This window comes from Hypanus sabinus, chromosome 10 (assembly GCF_030144855.1).
Source record: "Hypanus sabinus isolate sHypSab1 chromosome 10, sHypSab1.hap1, whole genome shotgun sequence".
NCBI lineage: Eukaryota > Metazoa > Chordata > Chondrichthyes > Myliobatiformes > Dasyatidae > Hypanus > Hypanus sabinus.
In genome coordinates this window covers 117,160,127-117,181,111 of record NC_082715.1, presented here as the reverse complement: position 1 = coordinate 117,181,111, position 20,985 = coordinate 117,160,127, and positions in this window count along the sequence as shown.

The window sequence follows — 20,985 nt, the reverse complement described above, 5'->3', positions numbered from 1 at the left end:
GACCTCAGCGAAATGGCCCCGCTTTCCGCAGCTGGAGCAGGTCGTTTCTCGCGCTGGGCAGCGTTTACGAGGGTGCTTTTTGTGGCCACAAAAATAACAAAGCACGGGCTTCTGACGGGCTGCCGCTGTGGTCGGGTTCGGGGAGCTTGTGGAATCGCGACTGGCAGCGGCGATTTCGCTCGCGGGAGCCGGCGGTGGCGGGGTCTGAGGCGTCCACGGAACCGGCGGGGAATCACGCGACTGGACAGTGTCGGCGTAGTGCAGCGCAGCTTATGCCGTCTCGATCGCCGAGCATAAGGTAAGGTCGGAGTGTTCCAGCAATCGCTGGCGCATGTACACTGACCTCAGTCCCGTCACAAAGGCATCTCGCACTAGCAGCTCCGCATGCTGTTCTGCCGTGAGCGTCTTGCAGTCACAAGCTCGGATGAGTGTCTGTAGTGCTCAGAGAAACTCGGCGCTCGATTCTCCAGGCCACTGTCGCCGGGTAGCTAAATGATATCTTGCATAGACGGTGTTCACCGGCCGCAGGTACTGCCTTTTGAGGGCGTCCAGTGCCCCTTCGTAGGTCGGCAGGTCCCGGATAATGGAATAAACTTTTGGGGTGACCCTCGAGAGGAGAATTCTGTACATAACGGCAGGGTCAGTGGCATGAAGCTCCTCCAAGTATGATTGGAAGCATGCAAGCCAGAGTTCAAAAGCAAGAGCTGCTTCAGGGTCTTGAGGGTCCAAATCCAACCTTTCCGGACGTAAAACGGTTTCCATGTTTTAAAATTTTCAGTCAATAAAATTGATGCACCATCAATAACTCACTCTGAGACATAAGGCAAGATATTGGCTTTTATTGACTGAAGAAGGAACCAGCAGTGAGTGACCATCATATTACATCCTGGAGAATGAGGCAGAGGATTAGACCTGAATCGCCTTTATACAGGGGCCTGTGGGAGGAGCCACAGGAGCAGTCAGAAGGGGGCGTGTCCAGACAGGCACATAGTTCACCACACATGTAAATGAGGTAGAGTGCCCAACATGTAAAGTTCCCATACAGATAATGGAATTATACAAACAATAGAAGTAGTCATAGAAACATAGAAAACCTACAGCACAATACAGACTCTTCGGCCCACAAAGCTGTGCCAAACATGTCCTTACCTTAGAAATTACTTAGGGTTACCCATAGCCCTCTATTTTTCTAAGGTCCATGTACCTATCCAGGAATCTCTTAAAAGACCTTATCATATCCAGCTCCACCACCGTCACCAGCCACCCATTCCACACACTCACCACTCTCTGCATAAAAAACTTACCCCTGACATCTCTTCTGTACCTACTCACAAGCACCTTAAACCTGTGCCCTCTCATGCTAGCTATTCCAGCCCTGGGAAAAAGCCTCTGACTATCCACACGATCAATGCTTCTCACCATCTTATACACCTCTATCAGGTTACCTCCCATCCTCCGTTGCTCCAAGGAGAAAAGGCCAAGTTCACCCAACCTAGCACAAGACCCAGAACCATCAAAAATATCACTAATCATCAAATTAAACAATGTTGGACTAGTGACACTGCCCTGGAGCATCCCATTATTCACCAAAAAATCTGATGGTGCTTCTTCATCCACCCTCACTTTAAAAGACCAGCCAAACAAACAAATCGAATACCCACTCATGAAATCTACCACCAATTATCAAACTAAGTTTAATCAAAAAATCCTTTAGATTCACAAACATAGTAACTAACGTAGTCGTAAAGTTTTTACACCAGTTTAGCCCAGATTGTAGGAAACTAGCGTCTCTAACAGGAACACCAGATGCTTCCTGTTGGATTTGTACCATAATCAACCCAACAGTTGATGCAACTGACTGGATGAACGAGACATTCCTATTCATAAACCACTAGAATATCATCAGGATAAGATGATCAGGGTGAAATTGTACAAATATTATGACCAACCACAACAACCTCCTAACCACTGTGGGATGGTTGATATTGAACCAACTAAATTAGGATGCAGTCCTTTCCCACACCAGAAATAGCGGCACGTTGCTGACTATAGAGAAAATAAATCCCTACAGGAAACTGTAGACTCCCTCTATAAACAAGGTGCTTTGATAAAAGAACCTTCTCGATTTAACTCGCCCATGCTCGGAGTAGCAGAGTCCAATGGACAATGTGATTGGCATCAACTATATTGTCCTGAATAAACACACAGCACATAATTCAGCCCAGTAACAGTCATTACTACAAATACTGCAAGGATTGACTCATAAAATATATAAATCTTGCGTCAATCTGTCCAATGGCTTCTGGCCACATGCAATTTTTGAAAGTGATTGACATTACACAGTGCCCAATTTATAGTGCCCAATGGCTCACAGTATTAGTGGACCAGACTCCCACAATGTTTCCGGAATAGTCCACAAATATTTCTGTGGGAGTCATTCAGACTCTACAAGTAATATCAGATGTGTGTGCATATGTTGATGGTGTATGCCACACAGCTGACACAGCGGACGAGCATTCAATTCTGACTGAGGCTGTCATTAAAAGGCTGACAGACCGAGGCTATGTAATTAACATTGAAAAAAAAATCACAGTTCTGTCATACAGCAGTAAATTCCCTAGGTATGGCAATTACCAATTAGGAATGTGGTTTAATGCCTGAAAAAAAGTCACTTGAGTAGGGTATCCAAAGATCCTAAACCCCTAATGATTTACCCTAGGCCTATTGAATTATGCTAGGGCTTTCATGCCTGACTATGTTCAATTATCAAAACCATTATATGACATATGTATGCCATAAAATGAAAAGCCTTTTGTTTTTACCACGGAAGACCATGAAGCATTAGAGAATTTGATGAATGTAGTTAAGCAAGCAATAGAGCTCTGGACAAGAGATCTAACAAAATCTCTTGGCCTGCAAATTCATGTTTCTCGAAAAACCGTTGTAGCCACCTGCTATAATGAGGGAGAAGAAACACAGGCCTCCATACACAATGCCTTATATAACTTCACTCCAATAGAACAGACATTTACTACCTTAGAATAATGGTAAGGCTACTGCAAGAGGACAAACCAATTATTATGCAGAGATTGTGGCTTTGAAAAATGATAAATAACCAATAAATGAACAGAGAACTACCATAATTAGATATGGGAATGGCAAACACTTTTACAAGACAACTCCTTAAACTGGGAATATGTTCCTGGGAGCTAAGAGTTACAATCATTACCTGTCATGGAAAATGCAGAACCACCTTCTCCATGGCCCAAAGTGGCACAGCATCCTTTACCGCACTATTCTCAAATGTGACACTGTGATGGATCAGCAGTGAAAATCCAGAAAGGTGGATAAGCTCAATTACAGGCAGGAACAGAGTTTATAAAATGAAATGTTTTATTGGAAACTGAATTTGAACCACGAGTTGTAAGCGCATCCTTTAGGGGGTCATGCAGCTCAATTTGCAAAGGCCAAAGCCATAAGATCACGTTTAAAACAAGTCCACACAAAGGAACCAGCCTTGATATGTGCTGACTCCAATTATAGAAAGAGAGCTTCCCACCAGGTTTTCGACTGGATGGAGAATACGCAGAGGTCAACTACTGCCACGTTTGTCCACGTGGAAGAATATTTATGAATTATTATTGACGGGACCATTAGTGCAGCTGTTACACATCCCGGGACATAATGCATGCCACTTACACAGCTATGGTAATAAAATAGCCAATCCTGAAGTACATCGATCTGTCGGGATGAACCTTATGATAGTAGAGGAGTCCAAGGTTTTGTGGGAACTCAGCAACAAATAGAAAATAGCCAGGACGAAGTTTTAAGAATGTTTCTAGCTATAACTAAACCCAATTCCAAAGGATTTCTAACACAGGACAAAAGGAAGCGGATGGCAAAGTAAGATACGGATGTGTCGCACAAAAAAGATCAGAAGCAATATTTCTTCCTCCCAAGTGGGAAGCCTGATTCAAGAAGCCCACTAAGGACTCAAACACATTCATGGTGGTGGACAAGCAACTCATGCAAATTAGTCGTGTAAAACTGATGGTCTTATATGTTCAGTGATTGTAAGCTATTTGTTGCAAATTATAAAGAACGCCTGGCCTATAATAAAGGAGCAGCCACAGGACCACCTCCAAACAAAACCAAATGCACCAACGCAGGTGGAGCAAATTGATTATATAGGTCCATTTATGGCATCCAAAAGTAATCCATTTTAATCGGAAACCTAACGGATATATTCCTGTGACAACTGATCTTCATACAGGATATGCGTGGTTAGTCTCCATGGCTTCTTGGAATAAGGCCTCAACCATCAGAACAGTCCAGAAATTCCATATTCCCTCATGTTGACATCCCTACCTCCACACATGTTGACAGATGGTCTCCCTCCATAGGTAAAGGCTTTCAGGCCAAGTGAGGATAAGCAGGCATACAATGGAGTACAGCCTTCCATTTCACCAACAATCGAATGGCTTGGTGGAGTGAAGGAATTGCATGATTAAGGAGGCCAGGCAAACTCTAGAGGCCCAAAGTGGCTACACTTGTCCCTGAAGTGTAGATGTCTGCAAGCAATATACAGATTGTGAAAACAGGGGTTCACAAGAGTATTATTTCTTAATGTATAATGTCCACCTAAATATAACAACGATTGCTAACTCAGACCTCAAGGAACTGAGAGAGTTTACGGGAAAGGAACCTGACATGAAAATTTGGAGACCGCAGAAAGGAGACTGAGTCCAAGAAAAGAAATTCCATAAAAAATAATTCCAATCCTAAATTCCATCCTAGATAGAAACCCCTTTGTCTCATTATGCAGTTATCAATGATTGGACTGTGGTATTGGAGCCAAGGAGGGGAAGCATGTCTGTAAGTGAAACTGTCTCCATAGATAATATCAAATTTGCCCCAACAGGATTTATCACCCCCCACCCCAAGAATGAGTGGAACCCTTATATTAGACCAGGACATGGGTTCACCGCAGAACCCCTACACCCCAACGGGAAGGGGTGGTGGAACAATAAAACACACGCTTAGATTTAAGAAGAAACGTAAAGATTCCTATTCACAAGGAAAGTCTCATAGATATATTGCCCAAGAATAATAAACCCAAAATGCACTGTTGTTTTCACAGTAAGGATTGTCTGTGTATGTAATATTGTCTATTTGGGGAGTGATGTTATGAGAGCAACTCCAAAATTTAGCATTATCAATTGGTCTCAAACAGTAAAGTTAGTCATGGACTTCCTCATTTTTCAGCTTGTAGTTGAAGTCTATCTGAAGTATAATTTATGTTATATGGTATTATTTGCACCATGGCATGAACTATTCATGACTGGTTGATTAAGGGCAAATAGAAAATCTGCATAGATACAATAGTCTATGAGACTAAAATCTCTAAAAAGTTTAATGGACTTATCAGCTTTAGTTGACCTAGGAGGAAAACATTTTCATTTTATCTTACCTTCTGCTTCAGTGCATCTTTCCTCCTTATCTTTCAATGCAAAATCCAGATCAGGGCATTGCTGAACCGTTTAAAATATAAACCAGTAATGCAAAACATTGTCATGTTACCATGATATTTAATAGTGGGTGGAATGGTGGCTATAATTGGAGAAATGGAAATGTCTAGATTCTTTGTAGTAAGTGTGTTGATATACTTGTTGGTCATAAAGGGAATGTGCAATGAAATATCCGTCTAATTTAGAAGTCTTCATTAAAAATGTTTTTATCACAATGTTCTAGCCTAACAGTTTCAATGTCATACGTTCATGAGTAGGAACATACAATAACGTAGCAGGATCAACAACTTTCCATGTTAAGGGATTCTTCCTTCAATATCTAGGCTGGAATCTTTCAGTTCTGTTACAGTGTCATTAATCACTTTCACAAGTGATGTGATCCTTCAGTTCACTCAGAAGGTAGAAATTTCAGATGGCTATAGTAGTTCAAGCATACCACTATCAGAGGGTCACTCACTTTTTAAGGTTTATAAAGGAAGTGACTCGGAGTAACTGGTTATTCAATCTATGTTGCACATCTGAAAGCAGAAGTGCAAGACGTGCGGGTCCAGTTTTAAGGAAGGTTTCTCGGAAGACTTGAAGCTCGCCCTCAATGACTAGAAGCAACTCAGTCAAATTAAAAGAATATTTATCAGTTCACTACAAGAGCAGCTCAACTGAAACAATCAGTTGAACAAGGCACCTCTTTTCACGAGGTTCCTTTGCAGACCCATACAAAGCTTATAACTGACTTTACGTTCTAACTGAAACAATACCTAAGACAATTCCAGCGGTTGCAAATTTAACTTCTGCAGCACCAAATACATTTTTCTGAGTGGATTGGCAGTAATTTAAATTGGGTTAAAGATATTTTTTATTTGCAGTTTTTCCAATGGGCAATTCCTCAGGCAATTGAATTTATTTTTATATTACTTCTTCTATTGAAATGTTGAATCCCGCAAAGACTGAAGTTTGGTGACTTCTGCTCTTTATATAGCGGTTCTACACTTAAGACTCCATTAAAACATCAATACCTGAACTACACTACCATAGATTATTTCTCAAATGTCTGCTTTGCTATACGCTGCCTCATACTCACCTTTTACCCAGTTCTCCAGCTCATCCTCGACTGTGGAAGAATGAAGAGCAAGGACCGTCCTAATCATGGAATTCTTGCTCTTCTCCTTTTTCTAGTCTTCATCACTAACATTGTGCAGGTATACATGTGTTCTCAACTCATCTGGAGGGAGGGCGGGTGAGGGAGGTGAGAGGGCGGTGTCTGTGGCAAATAACTGACCTAAAAACACAATCCCATGGAAAAATGAGTCAAACGTTTTTCACTCACCTACTTGGATATTATATATTTACTTCTTAACATGGGTAACTTTTTTATAACATGGTGTGTAAGACATTATATAATGCACTTCCCTAAATATGTTTTTCACTGTTAATGCTAGTTTTATACTATCATGATTTAGATCTTTGACTTTTATATTCAAACCAATCTGTCTTACTATACATCTTGGCTGTTATGTTACACAAAGGTAAAAGACTTACTTGGCAGAGCAAGATGGCTACCCATGGGAATGCTATACTCCTGATAACTTTTTTTTTACCTGTTCTGTTGTGATCTCTTCAGAAACAACAATCTAATCCTAGGGCTTTCAAGGTCTATAAAGCATTATACTGTCACAAGGCAGAACTACTTGAACGTGTTTCATTTATTATTTGGGTTTAAGTATATATGGTGCATGTGATTCATGTAAGACCACCAGTATTGCTATTTGTGTTATGCTTAATGTTACAAGAACAGCTTGTATACTTGGTTGACAGGATCCCATGGTCTGACAGAACAGACTGGGTAGTGCTTGTTCAGTTAGTTTTCTAGGGCAACTTGAAAGTTGGGAAGATATATCAGTTCATCTCAGCCAGGCCCAATCCTAAGGTAAAAGGGTGAAGTGCTGGACAATTATACTCAGAGTCCGTAATCACTAAAATGGGCAGAAACTTATGCAGATGGTATGGTTGGTATTGAATGCCAAGCTACAGCATACCAATAGGTGTTCACTCACATGCGAGGAACATAACCAACCCATATGTTATTATATCTTTTTCTGGGCATTCAGAGTTGAAAGCACAGATAGGACCCTCAACAAAAAAATGTACTCTTCCTTAAGTCTTACACATGTAGAGGCAGGTTACCTCTATAAATGTTTCACCTTCTACATATATTATGAAATTGTTTAACTGATGAATATAATTTTCTATAACTAAAATGTGAGATTACTAATGTGGGAAAAGAGGACAGCAATACATAATCAGTAACTTGCTTTCAAGGTTCACTTTCAACAAACCTGAATAATATCATGCACAGCATCGAAAGCAATATGAACACCCCTGTGAAAGAAATGAACTATCTTCAGCTCAGTGGAAGACATTACCAGCCGACCTAATGAACAAGCTGCGACAACGGTGATCCAAACTTGTGTAATGCCCTGGCTCAAGTCTTTACTGTTATGCTGCGGGTATTTCATTTAGCAGTTCTGCAAGAGCAGTTGTTCTGCTTTCACCTGCTTGGGTTATTGTTGAAGATAAGGGATGATGTGGAATGTGTGCCATCCAATTAGACTTGAGAGTGTCTTCCCTAGACTAACACAGTCAAGGAAACCAGGGTGTTTCACTTGCATCAAGAAAACGCCAAGAACTGTTTATGAGGAAGAAAATTTTAAAGGTGGATAATATGAACTTATTTTATTGATGCACCGTTGTCGCCTGTTCATGGAAAATTATAATGGTGACAATTCTTCGAGTTTTCAGAAATATGTGCAACTGAGATTAAGGAAGTGAATACTCTAAAGAGGAAATAACACAGAAATCCCTACCTTGGGAAGTACTCAAGGAGTTCTCTGAGCATCTGATCACAAAATGCTGTTCTAGCGCCAGTAACCTACTGGAAATGGTTGGTGGAGCAATAGTGTGCTCCCAAGAGAAGTCTGGGCGAAACTGATAACCGTAGGAAGAAGCTGGGTAAGAAATCTTCACCTAGCAAGAGGATATTCACTGTCAAGCTCAGCTTTCTAAACACAGCAGCTGACACTTCTAAAGATCAGAGTGTTGTTTTTGAATAAAATAAACTTCCAACCAGTAATCATTGATAACACACAGCTAAACAGAGGAAGACAGTCTTTAGTTCTTAATGTAAATGGTAAGCAATAATCAGTTTTAAGTGAAAAGTGCAGCCTTGCTGACAAGCACTAATTATAGAGCCAGACTTGATTGGCCACAGCATCCGGGCTTTTTGCTTAAGAGGTGCAATGTGTAAGACAATGGGTTATTTAATTTGGCTTGTTTCAAACTAACCAACGTTGGCTAAATAGTTTAGTTCAAGGAAGCTTGCTTACCAGATTGATATTATCACATAGCATATCTAATAGCTGATCTGTTAATTGTTGGAAGGATTTTTGTGCCTGGAGTCATTTCAATTATGGATACCCAAGAACTCTGTCTTCAGAAGCTTTTAGACTGCTTACGTTAAAAGGCATTTTCAAGAATGTCATACATGTGTGAAGTCACCTTAATGGCAGAAAAACAGTATAAAAGTAAAGAGCAGTCGAGGCTTTCATCTCTGTGATGGATGACTGGTTCATCTATGGGCATGGTGTTTTACTTTATAGGAATTGTACCTGTGTATTCGAAATCATTTGCGTTTTAAAATGGTTCGCAATTTTGAAATATGTTCTAAGATCTGAGTTTTAAATGTTTTTAAGAGTTTGGATTTAAACATTTATCACTGAAAATAAATGACTGTGCTTGAACTATTTTGTTAGCTGGAAGTACCTCCCCCTTGCCAATAGTGCTTATTGGCAGCTGGCCTTGCTGCAAAGGATGAAGAGGAAAGTGAACTAGTCTCTCAAGATTGAGTAGTTACAATATGATCTCCCTTTAGTGAGTGGTCCCATGGCTATCTACAGTATACCAGATAAGCTGTAGGTCTTTGTCTGAGTTCAGAGCATTTTGATCAGCAAATCCAATAGCATCACAGCTGGTACCCGACATGGTCACGTTATACCAAAAATATTACTTTAGAAAGAATTATCAGTACTCTGATTCAGAGCATGTTTGACCTGTACTATGGAATAGCCGACAGGCTGGTTTCAGTAGTGGAACAGGCAAATGTCATGAATGTCCTCCACAATATCCATCAGCACAGATGTACCACAAGGCTGAGTGCTTAGGCCCTTTCACTACTCACTGACGACTGTATGGCTGAACACAGCTCTTATACAATATTTGAGTTTCCTGATGACACCACTGTCATGGGTCAAATCAAAGGTGGTGACAAATCAGTTTGAAAATCTTGCTGATTGGTGCCACAACAAAACTCTCTCACATAATGTCAGCAAGACCAAAGAGCTGGTTATTGGTGATGATGAATCAACATACATGAGGGAGATTGAAAATCGAAGGAGGAAGCTGCAGGTCCATGAGCCATTTCTCATCAGGGGATCAAGATGGAGAGGGTCAGCAAATTTAAATTCCTTGGTGTTACCATTTCAGAGGATGGAGCATGTAAGTGCAATTATGAAGAAAGCACAGCAGCTCCTCTACTTCTAGGAGTATGTGAAGATTCAGCATGACATCTAAACTTCTATAGATGTGTAGTGGAGAGTATATTGACTAGCTACATCGTGACCTGGTATGGAAGCACAAATGCCCTTGAATGGAATATCCAACAAAAAGTAATGGATACAGCCCAGTCTATCAGGGTAAAGCCCTCCCAACCATTGAGCACATCTACATGGAAAACTGTCACAGGAAAGCAGCATCCATTATCAGGAATCCCCACCGCACAGGCCACGCTCTCGCCTTGCTGCTGCCATCAGGAAGAAGGTACAAAAGCCTCAGTGCTCACACCACCAGGTTCAGGAACAGTTATTACCTCAGTTATTACCAGGCTCTTGAACCAGTGGGATAACCTCACTCAACTTCACTTACCCCATCACTCAACTTCACTGTTACTTCACCATAGCCTATAGACTCATTTTCAAGGAATCTTCATCTCATGTTCTCAATATTTATTGTTTATTTATTTATTATCATTATTTTTCTCTTTTGTATTTGCACAGTATGCTGTCTTTGTGCATTGATCCCTTGTCCATCTTGCTAGCTGTTTGTCTTTCATTAATTCTGTTATGGTACTGGAACCTTACCGAGTATGCCAACAAGAAAACAAATCTCAGGAATGTACATGATGACAAGTCAAGCCAAGTTCATTGTCATTTAACTATATATATGTATATAATGTATATAACCATATAAGGTACTGTATATAGAAACAAGATAACGTTACTCCAAACCAGGGCGTAAAGCACAGTAGTAAACGTAGCACATGATAACTTATGAAGGCAAGGATAAAATCTACAGATGAATCACACTTAAAAAGCAAACTAAAATGCATTAACTTTAAATATTGTACTGGAACAAATTAACCAGCGACACTTTGAATTTAATGCCACAGGGAATTCAGAAGCCTGATGAAGAAACTGTTCTTCATCCTGACCATTATTGTTTTCATGCATCATAGTCTCCTGTGTAATTGTAGAAAAAGGGTGCTGGATGGATGGGTGGGATCTTTAATAACAGTAACAGCCCTGTGTATGCAGTCCCCAAGGGACGGTACGGAGACCCCTACGATCCTCTCAGATGTTCTCACAGACCATTGTGGGGACTTCTGGTCTGATGCTCGACTGCTCCCATACATACCAGTTGGTGAGGCAACTTGCCAGGACGCTCTCCATGGTGCTCATGTAAAATGCAGTTAGGATGGGGGTGGGAGCTTTGCTTGCCTCAATCTCCTTAGGAAGTGGAGGTGCTGCTGTGCCTTCTTGTTCAGGGAGGTGATATTAAGGGACCAAGTGAGGTCATCCGTGATGTGATCTCCCAGTGACTTGGTGCGCTTAACTGCCTCTCTATGGAGGAGCCATGTATGTGCTGAGGGGGATGGGTAATCTGCACCTTCCTGAGATCCACATCGATTTCCTTTGTCTTCTCCACGTTCAGGCTTAGGTAGCTCTTCTCACACCAGTTCACCAGCCACCACACTTCCTCTGTACTCCAACTTATTGTTGCTGACGAGGCCAACCATGGTCGTGTCATCCACAAACTTGATGACACGGTTTGAGCTGGATCCTCGACACAGTCATGCTTCGTCAGTGTGAACAGCAGCGGGCTGAGCACACAGCCCTGTGGAGCCTGTGCTCAGCGTAATGGGATTAGAGACTTTGCTGCCCACACAGACCGACTGTGGCCTTACTGCTAAGAAGTCCAGGATCCAGTTGCAGACGGAGGTGTTGAGGTCCAGCGAGGGCAGTTTCCCCACCAGTTTCTGGGGTATGATGGTGGTGAACACTGAAATGAAGTCTATAAACAGTAGTCTGGCATATGAGACCCCATTTTCCAGGCGGGATAAGACAGCGTGGAGAGCATAATCAGTGGATCAGTTTGAGTGATGAGCAAACTGGAATGGGTCCAATAGAGTCAGGAGAAAGGCTTTAATGTACTCCATGAGCAGTTGCTCAAAGTATTTCATGATGGTTAATGTTAATGCCACCAGACGAGAGGCATTTAACCAGGTTACTGTCACCTTCTTTGGCACTGGAATGAAGGTTGCCAGCTTGTAAACTGAGGGGACAATGGAATGCTTCAGAGAGATGTTCAATATATCTATCAGCAGTCCTTCCGAGGCTGACCTGGTTCCACAGCTTTGTGTGGTTTGCCTCTGGCCAGAGGCTTCCTCACCTCTGCTTCAACCAGGTGGAGTGCCTGCTCCCCTCCTCACCAGCAATAATCTCAGCATGAACTTTGATAACGTTTTTAGGTGTACTTTGATAATACGTTTACTTTGTACTCTGCTCTTTACATGGGTTTATTATTCTCACACATACGGAGACACAGTATGGTCAAAGTGTGTCTGCTTTACTGCTGTGAAATTCAATGAACACAGGCAATGACTACAGCGTCAGCAGCAGCTAATACATTAAGTTTAACTTGACTTCAAGGAGGCCTATTACAAAGCTGCTCTAAAGTCCCTTCGGCACGTAAGCTTATTTCTCTCAAGAGGAATTTATTTATTTAGAGATACAGCACAGAAAGGACCCCTCCAGCTGAACCAGCCAGCAGCCTTCCTATTTAACACTGGGCTTACCACGGGACAATTTGCAACGATCAATTAACCGGTCTGTCTTTAGACTGTGGGAGGAAACCAGAGCACCCAGAGGAAACACACAATCTCCTTACAGAGAGTGCCAGAATTGACCTCCAAACTCCGACGCTCTGAACTACAATAGTATCATAATAATGGCTGTGCTTCTGTGGCTAAATTCTTGGCAAATTTAAAAAACAATGTACAGCTTTATCTTCCGATTATAAATGACATAACGCGTCTAGTTTCATTAAAAAAGGGTGCAATCCATTAGGTTTTAGTGTCTGCTGTTCTGAAATTTGAGCTTTGCTTAACTGTGCACACTTAATCTGAATTGGGCACTGAGATGTGTGTATTTAAAATAAATATTATCGTTGGTAACTGGGGATATATATCACATAATCCACAAATTGCCTGGAAGAGTTCATGCTAAGATTATTGCCAAATTTGGCATTGACCTTTGAAACGAATGGATCTCAGAAGGCAAGCCAAGAGAACTGTCTGACACCAGAGCATTCCAGCACACTTATTGCGGAAGCATTCTAGCCCCTGTCAACAAAATGAAACACATTGAATTCGTATTGTACAAAAAGCCTTTCTCAGCCAATACTTTGCACATCTAATCATGTTAACATCAATTTTAGATATTGAAGGAATCAAGCATAAGAGGGCAGTGCAGGAAAATATCACATGGGTAAAATACCAGCCATGTGCTTCTTGAATGGGGAAGCAGGCACAAGGGGCTGAATGGTCTGCTATCTGGAAGGCATCTAGTTCTCTGGAGGATATTTTTCAGAAAAGCAGACCTGCCCTCATGGCCTGGTATGGCCTATATATTAATGCAGGATGTGTCTGTTCATTTCTTCCCTTTCCACCATCCAGGGACACAAATCATCTTTGCAGATGAAGCAGTTCACCCAGTCTGGTGAACTACATTCTGCACTCACAATGTGGCCTCGTCTGCACCGGTGAAACGAAACACAGATTGGGAAGCTGCTTTGCACAGTTCCTGCACCCAGTCCACAAGGGCGTAGCTGAGAATCCTGTTCACTGCTAATCTAAGTTCAAGGTTCAAGGCCCAGGTCCCTTTATTATCAAAGTACATATGTAGTGTCCAACTCTGTGATTCGTCTTTTCAAGACAGCCACAGAACAAAGAAAACCATGGAAGCCATTCAAACCTCCATACGCAAAAAATAAATAGTGCCGACGGCAACAAAAACATCTAACCACCCCACCAGCCCCATTACCCCTTGGGAAAAAAACAACCAAATCACACAAACAGCAACAAGGTCAAACCAGTAAGCTGCAAAACTGCTTTCCACATGCAAAAAAAAACACAACCAAATCACACTGACAGCAACAGGAAAGAATGGGCAAAAATACAGAATATAAAACACGAAACTGTCCAGTCCATAAAATGCAGACCCAGAACTTTGGTATCATCCTCCAATTGCATCACGGGAGAGAGAGAGAGAGAGAGAGAGAGAGAGAGAGACCACTCGAACACAGGGCCGGCCTTCCCCTGGGAGCAACAAGCAAGCAACCATCACACACTGAGAATTCCCCACTGGCAGCAGCAATCAAAAAGCTGGTAGACAGCACTGAACGCTCATTTGCCTCAAAGCCTCAATCTTCCTCAGTTCTTTATTCAGTGAGATCGGCGAGAAATGGAAGTTAATCATGGCTGCTCGCCTCCTGGAATCTTCACGGAGAAAGCGAAGTTCCAGATCGCTCAGTCAATCTAAAGATCACAGGCTCCAACAGTACCAAAAACATGTTTAAAATAAAAAGACATAGAAGTGAAAGAAAGAGCCTTGTGGGCTATTTGAAAGTTGTCGCCCGAGGTTGAAATGTTCGCCAGTGTAAATCTCCATCCATTCCCACTCTGACCTCTCTGTCAGCCACAAAAAGAGTCCACAAGTGTTGGAATCTGAACCAAAAAAATGACCTGCTGGGGAACTCAATGGGTCAGGAAGCACCTGTGGAGGGAAATGGACAATTAAAATTTCAGATCAAGACCCTTTATCTGGACTATCCATTTCCCCCCACTGATGCTGCTTGAGTTCTTCCAGTAGCTCATTTTTTGCTGATCTTGCTTTCAGTTCTATCACAAGCACAATCTCCCCACCTAAGTACATCTTTAATAGGCCATGACATCCTCTAGAAGGTGACATCCATCACTAATGACCTTCACCAGCTGGGACACACCCACTTCTCCTTACTACCTTCAGGGAGGAGGAATGGGAACCTGAAGGCCCATACTCATTGATTCAGAAACAGCTTCTCCCCCTTTACCACTTGCATGAACCCAAGAACACTACTGTGTGACACACGCAAGATGCTGGAGGAAGTCAGCAGGCCAGGCAGCATCGATGGAAAAGGGTAAACAGCTGACGTTTCTGGCCGAGACTCTTCATCAGGATCCTCCAGCATTTTGTGTGTTGCTTTGATTTCCAGCATCTGCAGATTTTCTCTTGTTTATGATTGGACCCTACTGCATCATTCTTTTCCTCTGCACATTTCATTTTTCAAATTTATTTCAATTTTATGTATTTGCTGCAACAAAACAATAAATTTCACATCATGTACTTCGGAGACAGTAAACCCCATTCTGATCATTCTGTCTGTAGTTTCCTACTCTGGTACAAAAGCACGCCACACAAATTTGTGGAACAATTATCTTCTGTCTGACCCAGTTATAACATCATTAAAAAAAAACCTGCTTCAGGCAACTCACTCTCTCTGTCTTTGTGAAAATGGACATTTATGCAATTCCTTGATCTCCGATATTGGCTAAATTTCTCTCTCTCCTCTCCAGAGGTAATTTCTTTAGGTGGAGATTACCTGAATGGAATGAGCCACCAGAGTAAGTGGTCAAGGCCAATACAATCACAACGTTTAAGAGGCATTTGGATAGGTACTTGGAGGGTTATTGGACAAACGTGGGGAACTGGGACTGGCAGGGTGGACCATTTGGGCTGAATGGCCTGTTCCGGCGCTTTATTAATCAGAAAACATGGTCAGCAATTTAGTTCAAAGAACCTGTGCTGCATAACTCAAGAACTTTGACTTTTAAATAATGACTCCTTTTCTCTTTCCACAGAATCTTCCTGGCCTGGTAACTGTTGACAAATATTTATTATTAACTTTTAATTCCAATTTCTGGTTTCTATGTTCAAGCTATTTCAATGTTATTGATTGTAATGTAAATATTGGCCAGTGCGCAGGACTGACTCACTCCAATTGATGACACAGGATATTTTATGGACCCACCACAAACAACAACCAAAATTCTGTTTAACTTTCAATTCAGAAGTTGGAAATTCCAACACTTGTGTTCACTCAGTACTGTCCTGGGAATAGAGTTCCCATCAGACTCGCAGTCTTACAGCACACAGTCTGGTCCTTTGGCTCACCAAGCTGATTGTAAAGTACCTATCACTGATTTTTCTTCCAACCCCTTTCTCCTGCCAGTAATCCTTAATCCTCTTACCAATAAGAATTTGTTATACACTCAGTCTCTTGGCTTCCACAGCCGAATGTGGAAATGAATTTCAGAGATTTGCTACTCTCATTCCTCCTCTTTTCAGTTTTAAAGGAGCAACACTTTATTTCAAAGCTGTGCCTTCAGATTCTGGACTCTCCTACTGATGGAAACACCCTCTCCATATCCATGTTATGACCTTTCCATATCCAACAGGTTTCAATGAGATCACCACAGAGTTACAGGTCCAGGGACTCCAAACTCTCTTCATGTCTTAAGCCTTTCGTTCCTGGGCCATTTTCATGAACCTTCTCCAGATCCCTCTCCAGGGCCAGCACATCTTTCCTTAAGTACAGGGTCCAAAATTGGTCACAGTTACTACGCAGACTGGCGTAATAATGGGCCAAAAATCTGGTGGGTAGTTCTACAGAATCTGTCTATCCTGGATGTGCTGCGGGAGTTTGAACCAGCAACTAGAAACTCCAAGCCACGGTCTATACCTAATAACCCAGATTTCCATGTAAACTTTAGACAAAAACATCACCAACGCATAAACACAAGCGAGTCTGTGGATGCTGCAAGTCTTGAGCAACAGGGTTCTGGAGGAACTTGGCAAATCAGGCAGCATCTATCAGTCAACATTTCAAATTAGGATCCTTCATCAGGATGGGAATGAAATGGAAACAAACCAGAGGAAGAAGGTAGGGGTTGGGGTGGGTGGAGAAGAACAGGGGAACGAGTACAAGGTGACAGGTGATGGATGAGACCAGGTGAAGGAGGGCTGGGGGAGGTGGGCTTAAGAAAGAAGCTGGAGGGGATAAGTGGAAGAGATAAAGGACTGAAGAAAAAGGAATCTAATAGGTGAGGGGAGTGAACCATGGAAGAAAAGGAAGGAGGAGAGGAACCTGAGGGAGGTGATGGGCAGGTGAGAAGGGGAAGAGGGTAACCAGAATGAGGACTAGTAAAAAGTGGGGGGGGGGGGGGGTGAGATTAGCAGAAGTTAGAGAAATCGATGTTCATGCCATCAAGTTGGAGGTGACCTGGTAGGAATATGAGGTGTTTCTCCTCTAACCTGAGTTTGGCCTCGTCGTGGCACTAGAGCAGGCCATGGATGAAGATGCAAGAATGGGAATGAGAGGTCGAATTGAGTGCAGCAGAGCAAAGGTCCTCAAAAAAAAAATTCCCAATCTGTATCGGGTCTCATCCTGAATGGTGGGGCGGAGGGTGGTGTAGGGGCACCTGTCACTCTTGTCATGGAGGGATAATTGCCAGGAGGGAGATCAGTGGGGAGGGACAAGTGAACAAGTGAGTAACATAGTGTTTTATCTTTACAGAAAGTGCAGGGGGGGTGGTGGGGGAGAGAGAAAGGTGGTCAGTGGTAGAGTCCCATTAGAGATAGCAGATGTTACGGAGAATGATATGCTGGATATGAAAGCTCTTGAGGTGGTTTGTAAAGACAAGGGAAACCCTATCCCTGTTGTGGTGGTGTGAGGATGGGGTGAGGGCAAATGTGCGGAAAATGGAGGAGATGTGGGTGAGGGTAGCATCGATGGTGGTAGAAGGGAAACACAAATCCTTTTGAAGAAAAGCCAACATCTCAGATATTCAAGAATGGAAAGGTTTATCCTGTGAACGGTTGCAGTGGAGACGGAAGAACGGAGAAAACAAAGTAGTATTTTTATATGTGATTGGTTAGGAAGGGTTGTGGTGAAGATAACTGTGAGAGTCAGTATATTGTACAAGATTGTGGATATCTGTCTCAGGAAGGAAGGTGGAGAAAAGTTTGATGAAATTGACTAATTCAACGTGGGTGCAGGAAGCAGCACAAATACAGTCCTCAATGTAGTGGAGGAAAATTTTGGGGTGCATTTCCAGTGTAGGCTTGGAACAGTCCTGACTGCTGACAGAGAAAACTTGTATGCTTTTTCAAATTTATTTGATTTTGCTGTATGTTCCATGCACTTAGAGTTGACACTGTTGCCCACAAGCTCAGTCCTTAGCCCCTTCCCTATTCAAAGAGATGTGCGGCAATCATAAGTGGGAGTGAGAGTGGAATGTCAAAGAGCTCAGGTCCCTGGTGAGGAACATTGACCAACATCCTTGAAAGGTGAGTCATAACCAATATTTAAAGGCACCAGGTTCAAATGAGTTCCAATCAAAGCTGACCATCCAGCAAAGTCCTGGGGCAGAAGATCATCTTTGAGCACGTTAAATTAAGGTCATACCTGGTATCTTAAGTAGATGCACACAATCCCCCTTGGCAATGTTTAACAATCTCTAGACAGTCACTGCAATAAAACAGGGTACATTAATTCTTTTACATGTTGAATGAATTTTGGAACTTGTGATGCCAGCAGTCAAAGAAATGACTGAGTAAGCTCTTTTTATTCTCCAAATAGCATCTGTATCTTTGATGACCCTGTTATCTGTACCTTTACAGCACAACAGAGGCCAAATTTAAACTATACTTTGATGGCTATAAAAAACACTGAGCCAACATTTATATCATGTCACATTCCCTTAATACCGCACATCCAAGAAAACCACTCAGCCCATAAAGTTTGTGCTGGGTCTCAGCACAATTCCATCAATCAAATTGCCCTGTAACCTCCTCTCTCCCCATTGCCTCTGTTCTCTTGTGAAGACTGCACTTATGACTCTTAAATGGCCTTCTTTATACTGTATACTAATGATGAACTCCTGAACTCCCAATCTACCTCATCACGTCCTTGGCACCTTATTGTCTACCTGCACTGCTTTAACATTATATCCTACATTCTGTAAGATCATTTGTACAGTATTACCTCAATGTACTTATGTATGGAGTGATTTGTCTGGATGGTATGCAGCCAAAGATTTACTGTATTGTGGTAGACGTGAGAATAATAATCAATTCCAATCCCAATCTGGACCAAGATGTTCAGTTGAAGGGTCTCAACTGTCCATTTTACTCCACAGATCCACTGGGTTCCTTCAGAAGATTGCCTGTTGCTCATCGCTCCAGTCTGATTCTTCAAACCACTCAGTTTGAGTAGGAATTTTACCTGCTAGCCTGCATGTCTTTCAAATATGGGAGGAAACCAGAGCACGCAGAGGAAATGTGCAAGCACAGTGTAGTTAGCACCAGTTTCTAAGCCAGGTTGCTGAAGCTGTGAAGCAGCAATGCCACTGCATTCGACCTTGATATCATAACAAGATAAAATAGATATTCAATGTTTCCTTTGGTTTCTATTTTATGGAATTTTGCTATTGGTTTGGTTCACACATTGTTAGTATTGCAAGTTCCTTCAAATGGAGCATGTCTTTGCCTGTGCAACATTGTCTAGTTATCCTAGAATTACCAAAGAGGTGATTTAAATTCACCCATCTTATAAACTTTTCTCTTTACCTTTAAAATTCTCTTCACAATGCCTAGAGTACAAAGATGGTCTGCAGCTGGAATAATTATCCTTTACAAGGAAGACAATACTGGTATCCATGCAACAGATATCCAACTTCCAATAAATCTTTATCTTCACATCTTGTGCCTGATATCCAACAACAATGGAGAATTTGTAACCTATTAGGGCAAATCCAAATGTGTTTTGTTTCGTTACTCTCATATGTACCGAGACACAATGAAAAACTTTTATTTGCATGCCAGCCTGACAGATCATTCCACATATAAATATAGTGAAGTAATAAGAAGGAAAACAGAACTCAGCATATAGAATTACAGTTACAGAGAAAATGCAGTGCAGGCAGACGCAAAGTGTGAGGGTCACAACAGTCTGGATTGAGAGATCAAAAGTTCCAAAGGAGGATAGTGAGGTAGTATTCATTTGCTCCTGGTCCTCCCACATTTTGCTACTCACCTAAAGAGGGGCAATTTATACATAACAACTTATTCATCTTTGGGACATGGGAAGAAACCAGAGCACCTGGAGGAAATGCACTTTGCCACAGGGAGAATGTTCAAACAGCACACAGACAGCACTTGGGCAGGATCAAACCCAAGTCCCTGGTGCTGTGAGGCAGCAGATCTACCACCTGCATCTGATGTGTCTCCCAAGGAGATTGGCATCTCCAAGGCAAGGACATTGGGAAGGCTACAATTTGAATATTCCTATCAGTTTTGGTTGCCCTACTATATGAAGATACCATTAGCTTGGAAGGAGAACAGTGGAGACTCAAGAAGAAGTTGCCAGGATCTGTGGGCCTGAGTAAGGGAGAGAAATTGAGCAAGTGAGACTTTTTTAAAAAATTGATGCGTAGGATACTGAGGAGTGATTTATGGAGGCATGTAAAATCATGAAAGGCATTGATAGGATGAAAGTACATAGTCTATTTCTCAGGGCTGTGAAATCAAGAGCTAGAGGAAATAGGGTTAAGGTGAGTGAGGAGAGAGTTAATAGGAACCCAGTAGGGAATTTTTCACCTGGAGGGTGAAAATAGAATAGAATTAGAACATAGAAAATGGAAAATAGAATGAATTGCAATAGAAAGCGGCTGAGGCAGCTACATCAACAACATTTGACAGGTACTTGAATGGTACATGGATAAGAAGAGTTTAGAGGGATATATGAGCCAAACACAGGCAAGTGGTACTAGTTTAGTCAGCGTGGACCTGTTGGGTTTAAGGGTCTGTTTCCATTCTGTACTTCCACAAGGTCACAGTTACACTGGGAGAGAGTAGAAGTATTCTCTGCCTTTACTTTAGAGCCTTGGGATCATTTCTTTTCAGTGACAGGGAATAATTTTTGCAGAAGTAGGTCTTCCTTCGCAAAGGGAAAATGGTGGGAGGTGAGAGGA